Genomic DNA, 8,583 nt, shown 5'->3' with positions numbered 1-8,583 from the left:
AAAATACACCCATGATTAAATACAAAATGTTAGTACAGCTCTTTTGAACCATGTGCCTGGCTTCTGATCATTCATTCAGCTGTCAAACTAGCAAAAGTGGACTTGGACACACCCTAAATGCACTAAAACCATACGCTTCAGACAACGTGTTTTACATAGTCAAAGTAGCTAAAGTGATTGTGATTGCCCAGTGGCCCAGTGATTGCATTGTGGTGGACGTTCATGAAGCTGAACTGGATAGAGAAGATGGACACAGACAAATAAGACAAGGGGTGGTGGATAGTCAATCATTCTGTAATGAACTGAAATTGATGAATTCATCAGTCAGAGGTTTACCCAGCTAACAATTTATAGTTTTTGGTTACGGAAACGTTAGTTTTTGGTTCCCGAACGTTTCCTGAATGTTAGTTTTTGAGTAGGTTTATCTAAACGTTGCAACCTTTAGAGAACCTTCCCCTAACGTTCCCTAACCGTTGCAACCTTTAGAGACCTTCCCCTAACGTTCCCTAACCGTTGCAACCTTTAGGGAACCTTCCACTAAGATTGCAACCTTTGCATACCAATTTTAATATTACTTTAAACTACTTTAAACTGCATGAGCAGGAATGCATTATTATATATTAGCAGGAATGAATGAACAGGCAAAATTGATTGGGATTTATAACTTTAATATAAAATATAAAATTATCAAAATACAAAAAAATATAAAAGGTAAATGTAATATATCAGACTCCATGTTAGCCAAGTATTTGACTTTGGTAGGTGCTCTATACATTCAACAAATAGACAGACATACTGTATAATAGAGACAACAATATACATTGTGGCAGATACCAACACAATATACAAAACAACTATACAAATTAGACATAATACCAGTACACATGGAGTAGGATGTTGAGTGCAAAATAATAGTGCAAATGTAGTGTGCAAGACGCATATTGGAATGATAAAGTATGTAATGTGCAGGTGAATGGTCAAAGTGGGGATGACCCCACTTATCTGCAGTTCAGGAGAGAGACGGCAGTGGGAAAAGAGCTGTTCTTGTGTCTGGTTGTTTTTGTGTGCAGGGATCTGTAGCGCCTGCCAGAGGGGAGGAAGTTAAAGAGTGTGTGTGCAGGATATGTGGAGTCTTTGATGATGTTCTCTGCCCGCTTAGGTCCCAGAGTACAAGTCCTGGAGGGAGGGCATTTTGTTCCTCCTCTCCTGCAGCTCAGTGACTGTCGAGCAGGACGACAGCAAAATGTCATCGATTGGAGCAGAGGTGGTGGTGACTGGGAGCTCCTTAAGAGCATGAGCAGCTCATCCATCTTCTCCTCAAATGCGTCCATTCACTGTGCCATGCAGGTAATGGTTGTCCTTATTGCTATGGAAAAATGGATGGTGTTAGTTTTAGTTGTTAAAATACATTATATACTTGCATGCATATGTGAACAAATTAAGTGAGTCTTCTTACCTCTCATTTCCGTCTCCATGGCCGAGCCACCTCCCTCTGTGTGATGAGTCACTTCTGCTGTTTACAACAAAAAAAAGTTAGTTACTCTCAAGTTCCTTGTCATGAAATTGTATTTACTTGGAAATGGAAAATTCAAAGCCACTGTACCTTCAACTGCCCAAGATGAAATGGCAGGCGTTACAATAGACCCACCCAGCTCTGGGAGTAACGTTCTTCTACGAGTCCACTGCTGTGTACACAAATGCATCATTAAACTTTTTTAATAAGGAGAGTAGGGCTATGCAGCCCATCTAATATCACAGAGATGAATTTAATTGACACTGTTTGAATGACTGATACATGTTGTGTCAATGTTTCATTTGAGCATGCTCTCGTGTTGCAATGCTGAGTGACTACCAGCCTGCAAACTAGCAGCACCCACAAAAAGGAATATATTGATCATGATTTTTCACAGTTTTGACTTAATAACTGGTGCACTTTTACAACTTACACTGGTACAGACACTTTCAGCGTACAAATTTAGATAATAATGCAAATGTGATTTCATTCTGCACGTTTTGACACTGAAGCAATAAATCTGACTAAACACTCCTTTTCATATGTATCATGACATGCTAATGAGATCCCCATGTCTGACCATCTGCAAAAAAGGCCCTTCTAGAAATAAGCCTAATATTCCTAAATCTAGTCAAATTATTAGTGGTGTCAACAATAATCGATTCGGTGATGCATTGCAATGCGGGGCATGCACGATTCAGCATCGATGCGGCAACGTGCCATAATCGATTATGTCACTGTTTATTTTCTGGCCTTGAGTGGACAATATAGTTGTGAAGTTTCAATTACTTCTGGGGGCAGCAGAGAAAGTGACAGCGCACGACAAGAAAGAAAGTGCATCCAAATTCACCCATTCTTCTCAGTTGAACTACTCGCAAACTAGCCTACTCATCACACAGACATCACAAGTAGCCTATCACATCACATGAAAGAGATTTTTCTCAGCTTTTTTTTCTCAGCTGTGGTGAACGGTTCGCGAGAAAATTACACTTAAAGGAACACGCCACCCAATGTCAGTAGTAATATGTTCTTACTTCAATTTAATCATAATTCTACTGAAGGTTCTGCGCCCATCTCCCTACCCATTCATCTCGGTGGAATACTTCACGAACCCTTCGTTCAACATATAACAAACCATATATCAGAAAAAACAGCTGACCTTACCGAACAGAAAGGTGTAAAGCAGTCCCCTGTACAGTTAGCCGTTCCAGAGTAAGCCAGTTCTGAATTTGCAGCAAATTTCGACATGCATGGATGTCTCCAAATTTGTGCTTTAAGTTTTACAATGTGTTTAAATTATTCTACATGATTTCATAATGGGCTAAATACAAAATAAATGTTACAAATATCGCCTAGATATCGGTAAATCAGAGGACAACTGACTAAGAGTTTGTGGCCTTAATGATAACAAAATGCTAAGAATGCATCTATGCTATTTGAGTTTCTTAAAACTGAGCTGTGCTTAAATTGTTCAATACATGATTTCATAACAGGCCAAATATAAAATAAATGTTAAATATATCCTAGATATCTAAATATTAGATGATCAGATGATTTACAGTTCTATGTAATATTCCATGTTTCATGTTTTTGTAATGTTTCATAGGCTAAATACAACTTTGATCATTTTTATAGCCTACTACTGTATAGTTAACTTTGGCCTTGGTGGCCTGACATGTGGCCTTTGTGCCCCAACTGAAGGCCAAGTAGCCTTGCCCCTAAAATGGTGAAATTCCATTATTTAATGACATTTATGTCAAAGATACAGGAGAGTGATAATACACACATAGCAGCCAATAAAATCTGTTCAATATCTGACTGCTTGTATTGCCTCATGACCTCAAAATTGGCAATGCATCGTAGAATCGAATTGAATCGAATCGTTCCCTGGTGAATCGTAATCGAATCGAATTGTGAGGGCAGTGCCAATGCACACCCCTACAAATTAGGGGTAAGCACAATTTTCTAGGTTTGAATTCTTAAAACTAGCAAAAAAGTCTAGCCACTGAAAAATCATAATGTGCCTTAAGGCTAGAATTTGAGCAAACTGAGCTTACTACAAGCAATGAAATCATATTTATTTGAGTGACTTAAAATAAGGAATTTTGTCTCAAAATTAGCTGACTATTAGAATTTATATCTTAAAATAAGATTATAACTAGCAAAAAGAATCTTAAAATAAGCATTTTATTATCTTAATTGAGCTGACTTTAAGAATTAATACCTTGAAGTAATATTAATAACTAGCCAAAAAAGTTTAAAACAAGACACAATTTCTTAAAACAGCACGATAAAAATAAGTTAATTTGTCTCAAATTATGGTACCAGAAGCATCTTGTTTTCAGCATTTCTTTCTTTATTAAGATTTTTTTAATCAACATGCTTCATTCAAAGCAATTTGAAAAGGTTTTTTCTTTTTTAACATCAATCCACTCACTGACAAGACCAATACTTTCAGTTACACAGACCAAATTTAAAATAATAATATATAATAAAATAAATAATAAAAAAAACACTTTTATTCCAGCTGCTGGTTTGAATATTTGAATGTAAACAACAGACATGTCATTTACACGGGTCTTTCTCAAACAGTTGTCAATCAGGTCACTAATAACACTACCTTTTTTGTGTAAATGACAGAGGCTTAGCACAAAATAGATCATGGTGTGCATGAATAACTGAAACAACTGAAAAATTAAATACTTTAAGTCTCACCGTAAGGACGTGGAAAACCGCCCCGCTGCTTGCGCCCAGCTTCTTAGGTGGCATAGTGCTGGATGGGAAGAGCAGTGGCAGGGCTCTGAACACAGCGGTGGCATGTTCCACTATTTTGACATCCGTTTTAGGGGGTTTCATCGCTTTTTTCATCACCCCATAAAATTGGACCTTTGAATAAAAGTCGTCCCATCTATTCCTCATCTCCAAGACGTAGTGGGCATTGTTTGGCTGAATTATCCTTTGCAACTCATCTATAACCTGAAAGACATAAAAAAAACAGGTGTAAATCATTTCCATTGCTGTACTGAAAGTTAGAAAAAGGTAAAGACTGGTTACAAGGGGATTTACTTACATGATCCAAGTCTTTGAAACAAGAATATGCCTCCGGAATCTTGCTGGGTCGGTCTTGCTCCTTTATAGTGTCAGAGGTTATAAAGCAGGGGTCTCAAACTCAAATGAGCTGGGGGCCACTTCTGCCAATGCCATCTGATTGGAGGGCCGCGTCAGTGTTAAAGAATAATACAAAAAAGAATGGCTATTTCCTAAAATGCATTGGGTTTTTTTTTTTTCAAATACTGTATTTTCAAATACAAAACTGCAAACAGAAAGTGCAAGTCTTTGTATCTATTTTTAGACACCTGTGCTATAAAATAATAATAAAATTAATATAAATACAAATTATGAAAAGAAACAAAAAAGCTTAAAAACAGGTATGTGTGTGTTTCACACCAAAAAAAAAATATTTTCCTCTCATAACTTATTTAAACCTGGCATATCAAAATTCCAAAAGGCCATGGCTTGAAAGTTGTCAGAGATAGTCACACTGTAAATGTAAAAATGTAAAGTGGTCAGAGATAGTCAGAGAAGTTCTACTGTAAATGTAAAAATCTTTGAGTATAAACAAAAGTTTATGAAGGGGGTAAATTTACCCATCTAATTTGCCACTGGATGGTAAGCACCTCAAATGATGCACCTTTCAGTAAATACTGGATGTTGAACTATTTGAGCAGGTTACTTTCTTTTTGTCATATTACCCAAATAACAAATTAACAGGAAAACAGTAGGCCTAATAGTAAACTATTACTAGCCTGTTCCACAAACCGTTATTATAGGTCTACAATAAAGTAGCCTGGTCAAATCAGTTCCTATCGTGGGTGACTTTGTAGTTCTTCAGAGCTGTCTGTACCACGTCCATTATGGACACTAACATCACGATTACCACTGCCACCTCGAGCTATTTGGGCAAAGGGTCGAAATAAGCATGGTATGCTTAGTGGACACCGTCGTACGCACAGACGCACCGTGACTATCACTGTCAATAGACGATCGATCATAATATAATCTCCAAAAGGCAGATATTCTCCTTCAGAATCAGAATAGGTGAATAGCATAGCCTACCCAAGACTTCATCACATGTAAACATTTTTTCAACATTTGGTGTAGGCCTATTTCTGCTTCAATTTGTGCAAAACTATGGCCTGCATCGTTTCCGCGTCATTACAAACAAATGCACGTCTTCATGTTTCTCGCGTGTAGGCTAATACACTGTATTTCCTGAAAACTGTGTGCAGCGATTTTGGGCTTGAATCAAGCTCTGGATGTCTAGCAACTAGTTGAGGAGAGTACAAGATTTGTTACCGTACTTGGATCTATTGTCTATTTTAATCAGTGTCGTTGTTTGTCGCAATTAAAAATACCCTCAAGGGCCGATTTACATTATTATTTTGAAATAGGCCGTGGGCCGGAATTGGGCCGGCCGCGGGCCGGGAGTTTGAGACCCCTGTATAAAGCGTCTTCTTGACTCAAACTCCAAGTTCAGCAAATGGGTTACTGAAACTTTGTTTGGCTTTTTGGACCGGCACATCTCTTGCAGTGTCTTGTAGTTGCAGTGTCTTGCTTGGGTTTTCTGGCTATCAAAGACGTCACCCAAACCACCTGAAGGAATTGGTTGTAGGGTGGGTTAGAGGTGGACAGCAACATTAGGTTTCCAAATTAAGTAGGAGGAACTTAGGAGGTAACAGGACTCAGTAATTCTTGTCTAACTTTTTTTTTTACATTATTGCATTGTTAGAATACATACTGTACATCCCTGGACTAATACTTTTGCAAGGCCACTTAGGCCACATACTGTACATCCCTGGACTAATACTTTTGCAAGGCCACTTAGGCCCATGGCCTATGTTTTCTTTTGTTTGTACATTTAGCATAGCAATCTCTCCCACACATCTCAGTAATCAGAAATGCATCACAACAACTTAAGACTAGCTGTTACTTCCCACAAAAACTCATGTAAAAAAGTGTACTAAGTTTAATACATACATTCATCACTGCTATCCAGGTGTTGCACAGGAGTGCTGGCTCTGACTGGGGACCGTTGAAGAATGACCGTAGAAGCACTCGAATCCCCGTCATAGTCACTCGTTGTTACTTCTTCGACTTCCCGCCATTGTTTCTTTGCAGGAGGAACGCCCTTCTTTGGGCTTTTTACATTCGATAGCCTCTTCACAAGCTTTTTGGCAACATGCTCCTGCCAGGTAAAAACAGTAAACATTAAAAGATGACACATGACAATAAAAATAAAAACACAAGCAAAAGGGAGATAAAAAAAAATACTTACCAAGTCTTTTACCATTGGATAATACTCCACCAATCGCTTTGCCATGGCATTGACCTCTGGTTTGGTGGGGTATCTGGCATCTTCTGTGGCTCTTGCAATTGAGATCATATTATATCACATAGTGTTTCTTATGAGCCGGCAGAAGAGCTCCTTAGATAAATCCACAGTGTTCTCAGTCCCCAGCCGTTTCTGCTCAAAGTAGGAGCGTTGCACCTGTTCAAGTTCACTGTCTGTGTAAACAATGTATTATGGGCTGGACATAACCACAAACTTAGAAGTGTTGGGCTCTTGTGAAAGACCACTACTTCCAGTCGCTGATGACTGTGGTAGTTCAGCAGCAGTCTCCACCTAAAACACATTCACAATTACATATTTCATAGAATAACTTTCCGTCATAATGTATTCCCACACAATTTTTTCAGGTTTTTTGCTCTGTAATAATCAGGGCCCAGCCAAAATGTAAAGCCCATCCAACAGAACTGATGGCACCCCTGTGCAATAACACTAAACTGTAATATAACTGCACATCCTAATAATATTGTAACTTGTTTCTGGCCAAAGCCCTGGAAAAACAAAGATCATGTGGAATGTAGGTTAAATATGGACACTATTATTAGACCTTTTTTTAACCAAAGAATGAGCTTTGGCTAAAATAAATAACATGTTTAAATGAAAAGATTTGTAAATTGATGCCATCACATAGGCCTATGAATGCACTTTACTACATTTTATCATATCTTAAAGGAGAATTCCGGTGTGATATTGCCCTAAAGTGTATTGAAACATGATACCGAGTGTGAACATATGTCTCATAGCCCATCTCGGCTTGTCCCCTGCACTCCAAAATATGGCGCTAGTTAGCCGATGCTACCAACAGCTTTTTCAATAGTGGTGCTTCGGCATCGGGCTAGCCATGCAAATAAATCACTGTTTTACATCCATTTACGAGGCTCAATGTATCTCCACACTTCATTGGTAGACTTCCGAGGGCCCTGACATTTAAAACGAGACATTGAGAACTTTGAAAAAGCACTGGTAGTTTACTTACAAGATGATTTATACAGACAGTATCTTCACGAAGTTTAGCGTTTGCAGCCATCTTGAATTTAGTCACGATAAGTCGAGCGACGAGTAAGAATGAACAGCTAACTAGCGCCAGATTTTGGAGTGCAGGGGACAAGCCGAGATGGGCTATGAGACATACGTTCACACTCGGTATCATGTTTCAATACACTTTAGGTCAATATCACACCGGAATTCTCCTTTAACTTAATGTGCATAATATAGAACTAACCTTTTCATCTTTATTCGGAACAAGCCATATAGCCTGCCGCCTGTGAAAGTTTTCAGGACCAGGAAGATCCTTGATGTCATCTCGAGAAAGTGAAGGCAGTAAGTCTTCTCCAATCTGGGCAGCTATAGAAAAAAAAATACAGTTAGTGCCAATACACTGAGCTTATCACTGACATTCAGCCTTGAGTATATATATATACACACACATACTCAAGGCTGAATATACTCAAGGCTGAATGTTAAGTCCCATAGACCTATCTTTTTTTAAGTTATCCACCAAAAATATTTTTCAGTGTATATACAGTAATAATCTTCTGTGAAAATTTCAGGCCCTATTTTGCCTTATTTAAAAAAATCGAAATTGCTCCTTTTGTTTCATAAACGGACTACAAAATAAGTCACGTGACCCTACCCTTCGACGTTACTCACGGTAGCATGGTTT

The 8,583-nt window shown here is 38.3% G+C and overlaps 1 long non-coding RNA gene across 1 annotated transcript; it reads right to left on the bottom strand.

The window, feature by feature from the left end:
* Positions 1–6,020: 6,020 nt before the first annotated feature.
* Positions 6,021–8,278, bottom strand: LOC121706734. The gene is made up of 4 exons (XR_006031126.1): positions 8,143–8,278; positions 6,849–7,196; positions 6,551–6,758; positions 6,021–6,166 (listed from the first exon to the last, which is right to left on the bottom strand). It is a non-coding gene; the product is annotated as an uncharacterized LOC121706734 (long non-coding RNA).
* Positions 8,279–8,583: the final 305 nt, after the last annotated feature.

The sequence above is a fragment of the Alosa sapidissima genome, chromosome 1 (assembly GCF_018492685.1).
Source record: "Alosa sapidissima isolate fAloSap1 chromosome 1, fAloSap1.pri, whole genome shotgun sequence".
In the NCBI taxonomy this organism is placed as follows: Eukaryota; Metazoa; Chordata; class Actinopteri; order Clupeiformes; family Clupeidae; genus Alosa; species Alosa sapidissima.
The sequence above is the reverse complement of the archived record's forward strand: the minus strand, read 5'-3'. Positions and strand labels throughout refer to the sequence as shown.